A 16,428-nucleotide genomic window follows, 5' to 3' on the forward strand; every position below is an offset into this window, starting at 1 on the left:
TGCTGTATTCACTGCGCCACCTAGCCACCCCTATCCCCTCAATTATCAATTCTTAGCCACTACAAAAAGACCTGCCATAAATATTTTTGCACATGTGAGACTTTCCCCATTTTTTATGATTTTTTGTAATTATAGACCATGTATTATTATTATTATTGCTGGATCAAAGGCTATGATCAGTTTTACTGCTCTTTGGACATAGTTTCAGATTGTTCTCCAGCATGGCTGGGATCAGTTCACAACTCTACCAACAGTGTATTAATGTCCCAATTTTCCCACATTCTCTCCAAAAGTTATCACTTTTCTTTTTTTGTTATTTTAGTCAATCTAAAAGATGTGAGGTGGTATCTCACATAATTTGCATTTCTCTACTCAATAATGATTTATAGCATTTTTTTCATATGACTATCTTTATCTGGAAACTGCCTGGTCATTTATTCAATTGGTAAATGACTTGTAATCTTATAAATTTGATTCAGTTCTCTATATATTTTAGAAATGAGTCCTTTATCAGAAACACTAGCTGCAAAAATTGTTTCCCACTTTCTGCCTTTCTTTTCATCTTGGCAACATTAGCTTTATTGGTTCAAACCCTTTTTAATTTAACATACAGACTCCCTTTATAATAATAGCTAGTATTAAATTAAAAAATCTTATATCCCATCTCACCCTCATAAGATTGATAAAATTGACAAAAAAGGAAAATGACAAAGTTGCAAAGAAAATAGGTACATTAATGCATTATTGGTAGAGCTGTGAATTGGTCCAGTCATTCAGGAAAGTAATTTGGAACTATATACCCTCAAAACTATTAAACCTTACATACCTTTTGATCTAAGGATACTGCTACTAGACCAATGCCCACAAAGATCAAACAAAGAGAAAGGGAACCCTGTGTACAAAAATATTTGTAGCAGTTCTTTTTGAAGTGTTCAAAGAATCAGAAACTGAGGGGGTATCCATCAATTGGGTAACAGCTGACAAGTTATGGTATATGAATGGTGCTATAAGAAATAAGGAAAGATTTCTTTTCAAAGCAACATGGACAAACTTGTATGAATTGATACAGAGTAGAGTGAGCAGGGGCGGCTAGGTGGTGTAGTGGATAGAGCACCAGCCCTGAAGTCAAGAGTACCTGGGTTCAAATCTGGTCTCAGACACTTAATTACCTAGCCATGTGGCCTTGGGCAAGCCACTTAACCCCATTGCCTTGCAAAATCTAAAACAAACAAACAAACAAAAAAAAAACCAGAGTAGAGTGAGCAGAACCAAAATGTAGAGATAATCAATTTTAGAGATCCAAGAAGTTGGTTGGTTGGTTCTTGTCCTTCATTAGCTCAGAAGATGGAGATGCCATCACTATGTTAGAGACAGGTTACAGTGTGTCCAACTGTGACTGATCAGATAATTTGAGCTCAGAATGCTTTACCACTAGTCAGACGCAAATAGTCCACGTGGGTATTCTAAACTGCATTTCCTTTGAACTGTTTCCATTTTGCCTTGCTCATAGAGTACAGGACCCTCTCTGACGTGGTTATACCGTGCTGGGTGGTCCTGTGCCAGTGTCTCCCATGTTGCACAATCAGTTCCAAGGTTCTTAAAAGAAACCTTTAGGCTATATCTCTATTGCTTCTTCTGACCCCTGTGTGAGTGCTTGCCCTGTGTGAGTTCTTCATAAAAATTGTCTTCTCTGTAATAAATAGTTAAAAGCTTGAATTTAGTTCAAGAAAAGGACCCCAGTGGGGGCGCTGCTAGGTGGTGCAGTGGGTAGAGCACTGGCCCTGGAGTCAGGAGTACCTGAGTTCAAATCCAGCCTCAGACACTTAATAATTACCTAGCTGTGTGGCCTTGGGCAAGCTACTTAACCCCATTGCCTTGAAAAAAAAAAAGGACCCCAGTATCTGGGATTTTATCTTACCAAATGATCTTCAGAATCTTCTTCAAACAATTAAAATGGAAGTGATTCAATTTCCTGACATGATGCTGGTAGACTGTCCAGGTTTCATAGGCATGCAGCAATGAAATCATCGCAGGGGTAGTCAATCTAATACCTCTTCTTTCCCACACTTTCTTTCCAAGCTTCTCAAATACTGAGCAACCTCTGTCAATGCTAGCGTCATCCTCATTGTTGATGTGTATCTCCTTGGAAAGGACACTGCCAAGGTAAGTGAACTTATCCACAGTACTCAAAAATTCTCCATTTGCTGTAACCAATGGTTTCACATATGGATGGTGTGGTGCTGACTGATGGAGAACTTCCATTTTCTTGATGTTAATTGTTAGGCCAAAATTAACACAAACAGCAGAGAATCAATCCATACTTTGTTGCATCTCATTTTCATAGACTGAAATAATAAACAGTCATCTGCAAACAGAGAATTACATACCAATACTCCTTATGCTTTGGTCTTGGCTCGTAGCCTTTTCAAGTTGAAAAATTTACTATCAGTGCAGTAGCTGACCTTGATGTCATTTTCACTGATGCAGATCAGTGAAGGCTGATTAGTGCATATTATTTTCACTTTTTAAAAAATTTGTTTTTTTCTTTCTCATGGTTATTTCATTTTGACATGATTATATATTTACCTGAGGAAAATTGTGTATGTAACTCAGGAGGACCTTAGTTCAAATCTGGTCTCAGACACTTAATACTTACTTAGCTGTGTGACCTTGGGCAAGTCACTTTAACCCATTGCCTTGCAAAAACAAAACCAAACAAAACAAAACAGAATGTTCCAGCCTGAACACAGCCTTGTTTCCCTCCATTGGTGACTGGGACATCTCAAGAGCATCATCTACTATCCAGAACCTGGGCAAGCATGCCATTATGAAATTGATGCTTTCTTCAGGCAACCAAATTTTGACATAATTTTCCATAAACCCTCATGACTGACAGTATCAAGATCTTCTGCAGGTCTATAAACCTTGTATACAGATCTCTGTTCCATTCCTGGCGTTTTTCCTGAAGTTGTTGGGAAGCAAACACCATATTGATTGTCCCCTAACTCTTTCTGAAGCCACACGAACTCTCAGGTAGGTGTTCATTTTTCAGGTGAAGGACAAGTCTATGAAGGAGGACTCTGGCAAGGATCTTGCTAGCAATGACTGAGAAACCCCCCTGATTGTCACAGGATAATCTGTTCCCTTTGCCTTTATAGAGACAGATGATGGAGGTATCCTTGATCTTCTGGGGGATAAGCTCCTCATGTCATATAACCTTGGAAATTTTTAGTCAGCTTTTGTATGAGCAAGGGACCCCCCCCACCTTGTAGATGTTGTAATAGAATCAGCACTAGGTGCTCTATCCCAGCTTCATGGTGCTCCCTTTCACAGCTACTCTAGAAAAACGTGTTTCTAGCTTTGACTCAGTAAGCTAACCTTCCTTTGCCAGCTTTGTTTCACTCAGGGCTGCAATTTGGACGTGACACTTGCTGATTTCTCTTGCAACAAGAGCTGGATCTTGTATCGTCTATGAGTGTGTGCACATTCCATGCACCAATGGTGAGTGGAATCTTTTTTGAAGAAGTTTTTGTATATTTTTTTTTTTTTGTGTGTTTCAACCTCAGGGTTGGAACCCCCCATCGTAATCAGACCAAGGTTGGATAAGCAGGCAATATTTAGGGCATCTTTTCTATCCCCTTCCTCACACTAGGAGGTGAACAGTGCCATCCTTAAAGGGCTGCTCAGGCATCAGGGGGCTACCGAATCCCACTGCTGCCTCCAGTGAGAAGACAACCCTATGCTCTGGGCCACTTGTGTTCAGGGTTATGACTACACCTCTTGACCTATCTGCATCTGTTGCTTCCATACTTGCCTGTTGCCACAGGATTTTGAGATAGGAATGATAAAGTGGTATAGGTGGTATCTTTTGTTTGATTCATGTATAATTTTTTTTTTGCAAGGCAATGGGGTTAAATGACTTGCCCAAGGTTGCACAGCTAGATAGTTATTAAATGTCTGAGGTCAGATTCTAACTCGGTCCTCCTGATTCCAAGGCCAGTGCTCCACTGCAGCAACTAGCTGCCCCCGATTCGTGTATAATTTGGATTTAAGTGAGTCAAAGTTGCACGAAATCATTGGCCTCACTCTCTGTTCCAAAGTCATCCTGATCCAGTGGCAAGACAAATTCAGGACAATGGGTAACAACATTAGATGCCATCATGATTAATTTCTTTGTGTCTAACCAAAGTTCTAAGCACTCCACTGCATCTGCTTCAGCTGCTTTCATGGCTGATGGAACAAATTGTTTTCATCTACCCATTCCACCAGTGGAAGACTTCACATGCTTAGGGTAGACATCTCCATAACTCACCTATGTATTTGAGACTCTTTCAGTTCCCTCAACCTGATTTAGTCCATTTGCAGAAATGGTTTGCAGGGTATGGCCACTACATATGCTATAGTTTCTTTGAGCTACCTCCAAGGTGACTCAGGTGGACACCAAAAGTGGGAAGCAATTCTGGAAAGGGCTCAGCAATCTGTACACCAGAGGTACTAATTTTCCTTGAATACAGGCTACACTCTTGATTATCTAGTAAGCAACCACAATTCCAGAATTTCAAGATGAGATATGCTATCACTTCCTGTTAGAGAAGTGATGGGCTCAGCATACAGATTGAGATTTTTTTTTTTGCAAATGTGTCTGAGGCTGGACTTGAACTCAGGTACTCTTGACTCCAGGGCTGGTGCTAGATCCACTGAGCCACCTAGCTGCCCCCAGATTGAGATTTTTTTTTTTAAGGAAATGGTCATTATGGGAATTTGTTTTATTCAATTACTGACAACCTCTATGAGTTTGGTCTTAATAAATTAAAATTAAACATGGTGTTGACCTCCAGTGTTTCTCCTAATAAGAGACAGAGTTTGATATCAAGAAAGAACAGAATTAGATTAACATGCATGATGTTTGGAGAGGGTTTTTTTTTTTTTTTAGTTTTTGCAAGGCAAATGGAGTTAAGTGGCTTGCCCAAGGCCACACAGCTAGGTAATTATTTAGTGTCTGAGGCTGGATTTGAACTAAATTACTCCTGATTCCAGGGCCACTGCTCGAAGTATCAGACATTCCTTTAGATTAAGGGGAGTGTCCCTCTCAGCTCAGTACCTTTGTATCTTCTCAGCTACACTAAAAACCTCCCCAAAGCATGTGAATTTTCCAACTTCAAAAGTTGGCCACCATCCAGTGACCACTGATACATTGGAGAGATTCATTTTTTTTAGAAAGAAAAACAAACAAACAAAATTTATTTTTTTAGGTGAGACCAACACTATACATATTCTTTTTTTTATTAAAGATATTATTTGAGTTTTACAATTTTCCCCCCAATCTTACCCCCCCCCCACAGAAAGCAATCTGCCAGTCTTTACTTTGTTTCCATGTTGTACATTGATCCAAACTGGGTGTGATGAGAGAGAAATCATATCCTTAAGGAAGAGACAAAAAGTCTAAGACATAACAAGATCAGACAATAAGATATCTGTTTTTTCCTAAATTAAAGGGAATAGTCCTTGAACTTTGTTCAAACTCCACAGCTCCTTATCTGGATACAGATGGCACTCTCCATTGCAGACAGCCCAAAATTGTTCCCCATTGTTGTACTGATAGAATGAGCCAGTCCTTCAAGGTTGATCATCTCCCCCATGTTGCTGTTAGTGTGTATAGTGTTTTTCTGGTTCTGCTCATCTCACTCAGCATCAGTTCATGCAAATCCCTCCAGGCTTCCCTGAAATCCCATCCCTCCTGGTTTCTAATAGAACAATAGCATTCCATGACATACATATACCACAGTTTGCTAAGCCATTCCCCAATTGAAGGACATTTACTTGATTTCCAATTCTTTGCCACCACAAACAGGGCTGCTATAAATATTTTTGTACAAGTGATGTTTTTACCCTTTTTTCATCATCTCTTCAGGGTATAGACCCAGTAGTGGTATTGCTGGGTCAAAGGGTATGCTCATTTTTGTTGCCCTTTGGGTGTAGTTCCAAATTTCTCTCCAGAAAGGTTGGATGAGTTCACAGCTCCACCAACAGTGTAAACACTAGGGTGGCTAGGTGGCATAGTGGATAAAGCACCAACCCTGGAGTCAGGAGTACCTGGGTTCAAATCCAGTCTCAGACACTTAATAATTACCTAGCTGTGTGGCCTTGGGCAAGCTACTTAACCCCATTTGCTTTACCAAAAAAAACAGTGTAAACACTATAAATATTTGTAACAGGGGTTTCATTTTTCTTATTACTTCAGTGGGGGGTGGGGATGGGGATCTGAAAATAAAATAAAATTTAATTAAAAATTAAAAACTAGCATTTATTTGTTATTTTTAGGTTTCAAAAGTGCTTTAAATATGTTATCTCATTTGGTCTTCACAACAATTCTGTGAAGGTGCTTTATTATTATATTATAATATCCATGCAACATTATTATGTTCACTTTACAGATGAGGAAACTAAGACTAAGAGAGGTTAAATAACTTAACCAAGGTCAAATGGCTAAGAAAATGCCTGAGATAGGATTCAAACTCAGGTCCTCTTGATTCCATGACCAGCATTCCAACTACTATCTCTTTAGCTGCTGAGTCCCTTCATATATTCTAAATTTCAGATAAAACTGACCTATTAGATGCTCCCTGAACTGAACATGCTATCTTATCTTTAAGTGTTCTTTACTTTTAGAATAAACTGCCTCTTTACTTTAGAGTCTCAGAATCCTATTTTTCTTCAAGGTTCAGTTCAGCTTAGGTACTGCTTCCTACAGAAAGTTTTCCTTTATCCCCTATCATGTTAATGCTCAATCTCTCCTAAATTTTCCTTGTGTTATACTTATTTGTACACATGCTCATAGGATGCCCTCAGAAAAATGTAAACTCTTTGAAGGCAGGTACTGTTTTGTGTATATCTTCAAAGCTTCAAATTCTCAAGATATCATGTAAATAGTTGGTGCTTAATAAACATGTATTTAATTGAATCTCTTAATTCCCATGGGGTCAGTTATCACCTCTATGCAGATCACTCTCAAATTAACATATATTTCATTGTCAGTTGCTCGTTGGGAGACTCTTCCTAGAATTCTCAGTAGTCAGCATCTCAAATTCAACACATTCATTACAGAACTCAAATAATCTCAAAGCTGGAAGGCCCCTTAGATTCCAGCCTAGTCTAACCTATTTCTGAACAGGCTTATCCTTTCCAACATACTTGATAAGAGTCATCTGTTCTTACCCAAAGAATTCCTATTATAAGGGGGTAACCAATCAGGTAGCCCAATTTCATTATCTTCCCAAATGTCTCAAATTCACATGGGAGGTATTTAATAAAAGTTTGTTAAATTGAATAAGTTGGATCCAAAGAGTGGAAATTAATAGATCAATACTAACCTTAATTATAGGATTATAGATTTGCTTTCTAATTGACCCTAGGATCAATCATAAATACTTTGTCACTCATCCCCAGTATAAGGCTTTCCCTTCATCTTCCCTGTCTTGTTACATCTTATTCCCTCTCTGACAGCCTCTTCCACCCAGAGACTCCTGGTTATTCCTCAAGAGATGCGCCATGTCTCTCTCCTCACCTCCACCTCCTGACTTTTCTGAGTTCCTTCAGATCTCAACCTCTACTGCAAGCTTTTTCAAATCCTCTTAAATCTAATGACTTCATTCTGAGCCTATCTATTTTTTATCTGGTCTATAGATCTCTTGGTATATATTTGTTTGCATGTCTACCAATTAGACTGCAAGCTTCTTGAAGGGAGAGACTGGCTTTGGTCTTTATATCCTCAAAATTTAGTATAGAGTTTGGCACATAGTAGAAACTTAATAAATGTTTATGGGTTAACTGACAGAAAGGGATCTTGGAAACTATCTAGTTCAATCTTCCCTGAGACCTAGGGAGGTCACATACCTTTCCAAGTTTCCACAAGTAAGGAAGTGGTACAGCTAAAATTCAGATTTTTCTGGAAAATACCTTTTGTACCAAGGTCTCAAGATATCATCCAGATAGCATGCTCTTGGATCTAGCTTTTCCTTTTGCCTCCTTTCTTCTGTTTTTAGCATGTCATTCCTTTGCCCAAAAACTCCACTAGTTTCCATTGCCTCTAAAACAAAATATAAAAAATGTTCAGATCTTTTACAACATGGCTCCAACTTAACCTTTCTGTGGGAATTTCATACTGCTTTCTTTCATACATTCTACATTAGTACTCCAGTCGATAAACTATCTCTCCCCCAAGCCTAAAATGTCTATTTTCCTCATTTAACTCTCAGAATCTTTAACTTTCTTCAAGGCTTAGCTCCAGGTGCTGCCTTCTAACCCCCTAAGCACTGCTCTCTTTCTACTCAAATAACTTTATATTTACTTGGGTCCATATACTTGCTTCCTGAGGACTAGGACTGTGCCTAGCTAATACCCTCTCTGACAGTAGACAATACTTCATGCCTTTGAAACTCTCTAAAGAGTTGTTTGAGGAACAGAGATGAAGTGATCTGTCCAAAGTCACCTAGCCAGTCAGTGTTAGATTGAAGTCTTGCTCTTCATGATTCCAAGTCCTGAAATCATCTCTGCTCCAATATAGCCAACTCTTAAGAAATGTCCATTAAATTGAATTAAATTCCACCCTCCTTTCCTGCTTTTAAAAGGACAAGTCTAAAGGCATTCTATATTCAAGTGTGGGATTGGTTGGGAAAAGTAAACAGTATCAGTTGATTTCCTTAAGCAGTCCTTTCTTCTGGCTTTGATACCATCACCATGGGCAGAGAGGGCTTTATCTTCTTATGATGATGGCATCAAAGCCAGAAGAAAGGACTGCTTAAGGAAATCAACTGATACAGTAATGGAAAGAAAAATATTAGGAACTTTGTTCTATGCCTTGCCCAGTAACATGGTTCAAGAAGACTCTTCCCACTTCTTGTTAGAGAGATGATGAATGTCAAGGCGGCATTTGGAATACATTTTTCAGACATGGCCAATGAGTGAATTTGTTTCATTTGATTGGACAAATTTATTTGTTATAAGGGAGCACTTCCAGTTAAGATAGAGAATGGTTGTGGGAAAGAGTTGGTGGGCAGTGATAAAGATGAAAAAAGAATAAAGAAAGAAAAGAATAACAATAAAATAATGAAAAAAGACAGATTTAGACAAGCAAGCTACTATCACGTTAAATCTAATAATGTACACTAAAAAAAGCAAAGAGGCTTAGTTTCATATACATCCTCTTCACTGTTCTTTGTATATTGAAATGGTCATGTTGATGGAATTTATTAATTTAATAATAACAACAATAATAAATCCCTCAAAGGTTGGTCAGTGGGGCAACTAGGACCCAAGTTCCAACCTGCCTCTTCAGACTCCTTCATCCATGTCACCCCATTAATTGAGGGTATTCCCTAAAGCTCTCTCCTGGGCCATCTTCTCTTTGCTCCTTTTTTCTTTTCTTTTTCTTTGATCTTTACACTTTATACTCCTTCTACTATATACTTTATACTTTGCTCTTTATAGAATTATTTATATATACTAAATGCCTTGGCTCTCCCCAGTTCAATTATTATCTCTATGTCAATGACTCACAGATTTATATATATATATATGTTTATATGCAAAGTCTCTCCTACCAGTTCATCTCATACTCAACATATCCCAAAATGATACTCATTATCTTTTGCCTAAATCTTGTTTCCCCCAAACTTCCCTATTACTCTAGATAAGCATCACCATCCATTCATTCACCCAGGTTCAGGACCTTGGTGCCATCCTTGGGTCTTCACTTTGACCCCATATATACAAGCAATTACCAAATCTTGTCATCTCTGTGTGCCAAACACGTCTTGTTCTCTCCCCAAGCACACAACTACAATCTTAGTAAAGATCTTTATCACCCCTCACTTGGATTTTTGTATGCCTCCTGCTTGGTCTCCCTATTCAAGTTTCTCCCTAACCCAAACCCATCCTTCACCCATTTGTGATTTTCCTAAACTATAATCTGACCATGTCACTCCCCTACTCAGCATACTCTAGAAATTCCCTATTATGTCTAGAATCAGATATGACTACCCCTTTAGGGAGTGTTAAGCTTTTTTATAGCTTGGCCTTTTCCTTTCTTACCAGTTGTCTTACTCATTATTCCCCTCCACATACTGCATGGTCCTTTGACTATTGATTGGCCTACTAGCTGGTTCTCACTCACATTGTTCTATCTCCTGTCTGCAATCCTTTCCATTGACAGTCTCCCATGACCGGGTGCCTTCTTTTATCACCTTTGCCTTAAAGAATTCTTGGTTTACTCCAAGATTCAACTCAAGCGCCATCTTCTGGAGGAGGATATTCCTAGCTTCCCAGCTCCCAGTGCTTTCCCTATCATTTTTGTTTATATATTGTGGCTACCTCTATATGCCTATATTACCTCCCTCATTAGAATGTAAGTTTCTTAGGGGCAGGAAATCTTTGGGGTTTCCTTTGTTTCCCCTTAGCCAGTGACTGAACTAGGGTAAAATAAGTGCTTAATGCTTATTTATTGTTGCACAGGCTATTCAGTTTCTTGACTTAATTGGAGCTTATCAAAGGCACATACAGAAATGTAGGATGCCTTACAGGAATTGATATTAAATAAACAGAATGAAGACTATATAATATTCACAATGACTATAATAATGTAAATGGTAAGAATTACCAATGAAATGGAAATGTTGTATAATTATAATAATCAAACTTGACCCCTAAAGAAGAGAGGAATACACCTCTTTTTTTTGTATGAAGAGGTACTTTCATTCTCAAAGAGGAGCAAAATGACATCCCTGTATTAGAGTCATGTTACAGTGTGTCAGGACTGACTGGTCAGACCAAAAGGAGCCCAGAATGCCCCACCAAAGGATGGGCACAAGTAGTCCATGTGATCATTTGGGGTAGATTCTCTCAATTTGTGAATTTCTCCCTTCTTTTGAGCTATTTTAATTCTTAGCACAAGCACCCACTCTGAAGAGGGCAAGCAAGCCATGCTGGGCCCTATTGGGAGAGGGTTTCCATGTACCTCAATGAAATTGATATAAAAGCAAAGATATTGATAATATTTTTGGAAGACAACCATTTATTCATTTCAAGAAACATCTATTAATCACCTACTGTGTGCAAAGTGTTGAGCTATGACACGTTCACTTCAAAGAAAAGAAAAAAAATGATGGTTGGCCTCAAGGAGCTCAAGTTCCAGGAGGGAGATGCGATACTCCAAACCAAACTTCTTCAAAATTTTGATGAGGAAACTACGGGGTTGTTGTTGTTTAATAAAACATTTCTAAATTAAGTCATTTCTACAATGCACCGGGCTTTAGGTGACTCACTGGGGGTTTTGCTTGGGGAGACTCTCCCTCAGACGGATGTGGGTTATACTAGGAACTTCAAATCTGTTCCATCTTAGAACCCAGAACCATAAGATTCTCTGCATTTTGCTGGTTTTTGTTGAGGTCAGTGCGGTGAAGTAGCCGGCCTTGGGGCAGTTATCCCGGCTTGACGACCCTCCCTAGGGGCGTGCCTCGGTTTCCCCATGAGACCCAATCAAGCTTGTGGTCCCGAGGGTTCAGCAGGTCAAAGGGCTGAGCTCAGCCCGCCCCTCCCCCCGGCTTCTCTGGACCTCAGTTTCCCGCCCTGTGACACGAGCAGGTGTCGGGGGGCCCTGCTGCGTCAGCCTGGGCCCCCCCAACTGGCAGCGGCCCGGCTCCCGGGAGGCTCCTCCCAGCTCTGACCTCTGACCGCTGCGGGCTGCGGCCGCGCCTCCGGGGCCGGGGGGCGGGGCGGGGCCGTCCGGGGGCGGGGCCTGGGCCGGGGGGCGGGGCTGCTCTGCTGGGGGGGCTCGTCCCCCGCGCCCTCCGGCGCCGCAGCATCGGGCGCAGGCGCACCGGGGGCTCCCTGCAGAGGCTCGGCGCTCCCCTCCCCCTCCCCTGCGGCCCCTCTCCGCCCAGGGGCGGGGCCCCTTCCCCTCCCCTCCCCCCAGCTCTAGCGGGTCTCCGCCGGGGTCCGGCTTGGCTTGTCCTTCCTCCTAGAAGCCGTCGGGGAGGTGAGGCCGGGACAAGCAGGACGCAGGCAGGGTTAAGTGACTTGCCCAAGGTCACCCGGCCGGTAAGGCCAAGTGTCCGAGGCTGGATTTGCACTCAGGTCCTCGGGACTCCAGGGCTGCAGCTCTATCCGGCATGACACCTAGCTGCTCTATTTTAACAGTTGAGGGAACTGAGGCAAACGGGGTCAAGTGCCTTGCCCAGGGTGGGACAGATCGTGTCTGATTCCAGAATTGAGCTCAGGAACATAATCTTCCTAATTCCAAGCCCAATGCTCCATCCCCTTTGCCACCTAGCTGAACCTGAACTTTAATCTTTTCAGTTTTCCATTAACCAGCTCACCTATAGTCATACAATATTGGAGGTGGAATTTGAATCCACATCTCTCTGGAATCCAACACCACCTTTTCTTCCCTTTGGATGCCTGCAAGTAGCCATCCTGTGTCCTTTTGCCAAAGTCTATTGATTTTACCTTGGCAACACCTCTCATTTTTGTCCTCTCTTCTGACACTGTCACCCCTCTTTTGCAGGCTCTAGTCACCTATCAGGTGGGTCTGCTTGCCTCAAGCCACCCTCCACTTCAATACATCCTCCATTCAACCACTAAAGTGCTTTTCCTAAATCAAAAGTTCAACCACTTTCAATCCCTTTCCCCCTAAACTTCAGTGGTTCTAAATCATCCCTAGGATCAATCACAAAATCCTCTGTTTGGAATCCAAAACTCCCCAAAACCAAGCCCCTCCTATCTTTCCAGTCTTACACTTTACTCCCTTAATATATATATATATATATATATATATATATATATCTTCTTCAAATTTTATTTAATACTTTACTTTTCCTTGGTTACATGTAAAAACAGTTAACTATTGTTTTTAAATTTTTGAGTTCCAAATTCTCTCCCTTCCTCCTGCTGCACCCCATGCCATTGAGAAAGTAAGCAATTTGATATGTTATAAATGTATAACAGATATTATTTCCTCACACAAGACATTTCACTTGAGTTATTTTCCTTGGCTGTCCTCCCTGGCTGAAATTTTCTCTTTCCTCAGATCCATCTCTTAACTTCTCTGACTTCATTCAAATCCCAGCTGTAATACATTTTTGTTTTTAGGTTTTTGCAAGGCAAACGGGGTTAAGTGGCTTGCCCAAGGCCACACAGCTAGGTAATTATTAAGTGTCTGAGGCCGGATTTGAACCCAGGTACTCCTGACTCCAGGGCCAGTGCTCTATCCACTGCGCCACCTAGCCACCCCCTATAATACAATTTTTTATATAAAAGCTTTCTCAAGCTCGTTTAATTCTAATGTCTTCCTTCTTTTAATTTTTCCTATTTATTCTGAATATAGCTTGTTTGTACATATTTGCTTGTTATCTCTCCAATTTGTTTTTGCCTCTTTTTGTATCTCCATTACTTAGCACAGTGCCTGCACATAGTAGGAACTTAATACTTTTTGGTTTTCTGAGGCAGCCCATTGCATGTTTGCTTTGCTCTAATTTTGTTTTTGTTTTTAATTTGATAATATTTTTTCTAATTACATATAAAAATAACTTTCTAGGTGGCTAGGTGGCGCAGTGGATCGAGCACCGGCCCTGGAGACAGGAGTACCTGGGTTCAAATCCGGCCTCAGACACTTAATAATTACCTAGCTGTGTGGCCTTGGGCAAGCCACTTAACCCCGTTTGCCTTGCAAAAAAACTTAAAAAAAAATTTTGGCATTCATTTTTGCAAAATTTTTCACTTCTTCTCTCCCCAAAATTTAGCAAGTAATCTGATATAATACCTATACAATCATGTCAAACTCATCTTCATATTAGTCATATGATAAAAGAAGAATCAGAACAAAAGAGAAAAGCCACAAGAAAGAAAAAAATTTTAAAAGTAAAAATAATATGCTATAATCTGTATTCAGACTCCATAGTTATTTTTCTGGATGTGGATAGCATCTTCCATCACAAATCTTTTAGAATTGTCTTTGATCGCTGTATTTCTGAGAATATCTAGGTCTATCACAATTAATCATCACACAATATTACTGTTACTGTGTACAATGTTTTCCTGGTTCTGCTCACTTCACTCAGCATCAGTTGATGTAAGTCTTTTCAGTTTTTTTCTGAAATTCAGGTTGAGGCAAAGGGTTTTCTATTCTTTTGTTTTAATTTAATATTGAGCTGAAATCTCCTTCCCTGTTCTATCTGGTTCTACCCTTTGAGTTGTTTTCCCTCTAGTGGAATGTCAGTTCCTTCAAGGTAGGGACTTTCTCACTTTTGTATCCTTATATCCTGATGCCTAACAGTGTCAGGCAAATAGCAGGCTCTTAATGAATGCTTAGTTGTTTGATAGGGCTCTCAAAAACACAGTTATTCAATTTTCCTTACTTTAGATTCTTTCTCAAGAGTAAATATTCTCAGCCCCTGTAACCTTGAATGTTTGTTTCTTTAAATCTTAGGCAGGAGGTCTGGTTTCCCTCTGAGATAACAGGATCTAGACAGGATGAAGGGGGTGGGAGGAATATGGTGGTATGACTTGCTATAAGCTTATTTTGTAATTTTATTTCTGTAAGGGTCATGAAGAGGTGGACCTAATAGAAATGATACAACAAAGAAGGACTGGAGGGCCTCAGACACTTAATAATTACCTAGCTGTGTGGCCTTGGGCAAGCCACTTAACCTCATTGCCTTGCAAAACCTAAAAAAAAAAGGATTGGAGGACAGGAGAATAAGTATTGACTTTCAACTTCCCATATAAAACTTTGTTTTAATGCATATATTATACAATAAGTATTATAGTCATCAGTGTTTGTAGTCAACTTTTATCTGTTTTTCTGTATCTCTAATACTTAGCTTGGTACAGTGCCTGGGACATAACAGGTTTATTGACCATTGAATGGAAAGGCAAGTCCAATGGGAGACTATATCTTATTCAAGACTTGCATTTCTCTTGGTATCTCATATATAGAGAGTCTACCACACCAAATAATATTTGTGGATTGAATTTTACAGACATATCCCTGATGCCTTTTGGGTTAGGGAAGCCAAGCTCTTCCATTGCTTGAAGAGGTATCGACTGATTGGGGGGAACTTGGAAATTTCTTTAATGGAGGACTTTTTCTGTGATTCTCAGGTAAAACTTGTAGGATAGTTGTAGATCTAGCTATAAGGAAGAATTTTCTTATGATGGTCACTTCAGGGAATTTATAGAGGAGATTCCTTTCATCTTGCTTTAGACTCTCTCTTGTCCCTTCTATCTCTGGAAAAGTATAATACTTATATAGTCTCAGCAGCTAATCAGGATTATTAAGATAAATTTGAAAGTCAGCATTCCCATATCCATCTAGATGTAGAGATATATGATGTATGAAGTTCATTATTCCCAACCGTATCCAAAGAAGTACTCCTACACCTTCTTCAATAACCCTTAATATTTTATGTACACGAAAATGTTTGTGAATGAGTCATATGAGATGGACAGGTTTGAATGATTTACTATCTACATTTGAGAGGATGTCCGCAGTGATGAGGACAGGGTTTCATTTGACTAAAATGTTCTGCTGGATGTTGTTATATTTCTCACTCTTCTTTGACATCCGAATTGAGTATGCCCTATATAGAAACAGAATAAGGATGACATTGGAATAGAAAACTCCTAGGGGAGGGGCTTTCTCTTCTCCATTCAAATAGGTATCTTTGCAGGAAATTTCTATATAGAAAGATTAAGTGCTTTGATGAGGGATACATAACTTGCATGTGTTAGAGATAGTATTGAATCGTTATTTTCATACCCTTACCTTCAAGTGCTTTACTCAAAGGAGTATAAATTTTGAGCTCAGGATATCTTGGGACTTTATAGGCCTCAAATCACTCTGGCCCTTACTGATTGGCCAACAACTGGTCCCAGGTCAAGCACCATTTGGAAATTGTTTGGGTCTTGATTGTCTTAAGAATGAATGTAATTAGCAATTGTTTCTGTTTCATCACAATCTCTGAGGGTTTTCCCATCCTAAATTGTTGTTGTTTATTTTTTTTAATTAGTGAAAGATACCATTCTCTACCTCATTTCTTTCTTACCTAGCCTTTATCATTGAATGGGTCTGGCCAAGGTTCTCCACTGCATCCAGGACCATGTCCAGTGGCCCTGATTTATATCTGGCCACTGGACCCAGATGGTTCAGGAGGAGAAAGTGAGATTGGTGACTTTGCACAGCCCTCCTTCACTTAAATCCAATTTATTTGTCATAGCATCACCTACCTCTCTGATGCCATGGTTCTTTCTGAGAATGAAGGACATATGTAACCTGACTGTTTGCTGCTGAGGGGAGGGGGGGTAGAAAGGGAGGATGTTAGGAAATGTTTCATTTTAAAAATGTTCATGTGTGTATGGATGAAAATAAATTAAAAA

Source organism: Macrotis lagotis, chromosome X, assembly GCF_037893015.1.
Source record: "Macrotis lagotis isolate mMagLag1 chromosome X, bilby.v1.9.chrom.fasta, whole genome shotgun sequence".
NCBI classification, from domain to species: Eukaryota; Metazoa; Chordata; class Mammalia; order Peramelemorphia; family Peramelidae; genus Macrotis; species Macrotis lagotis.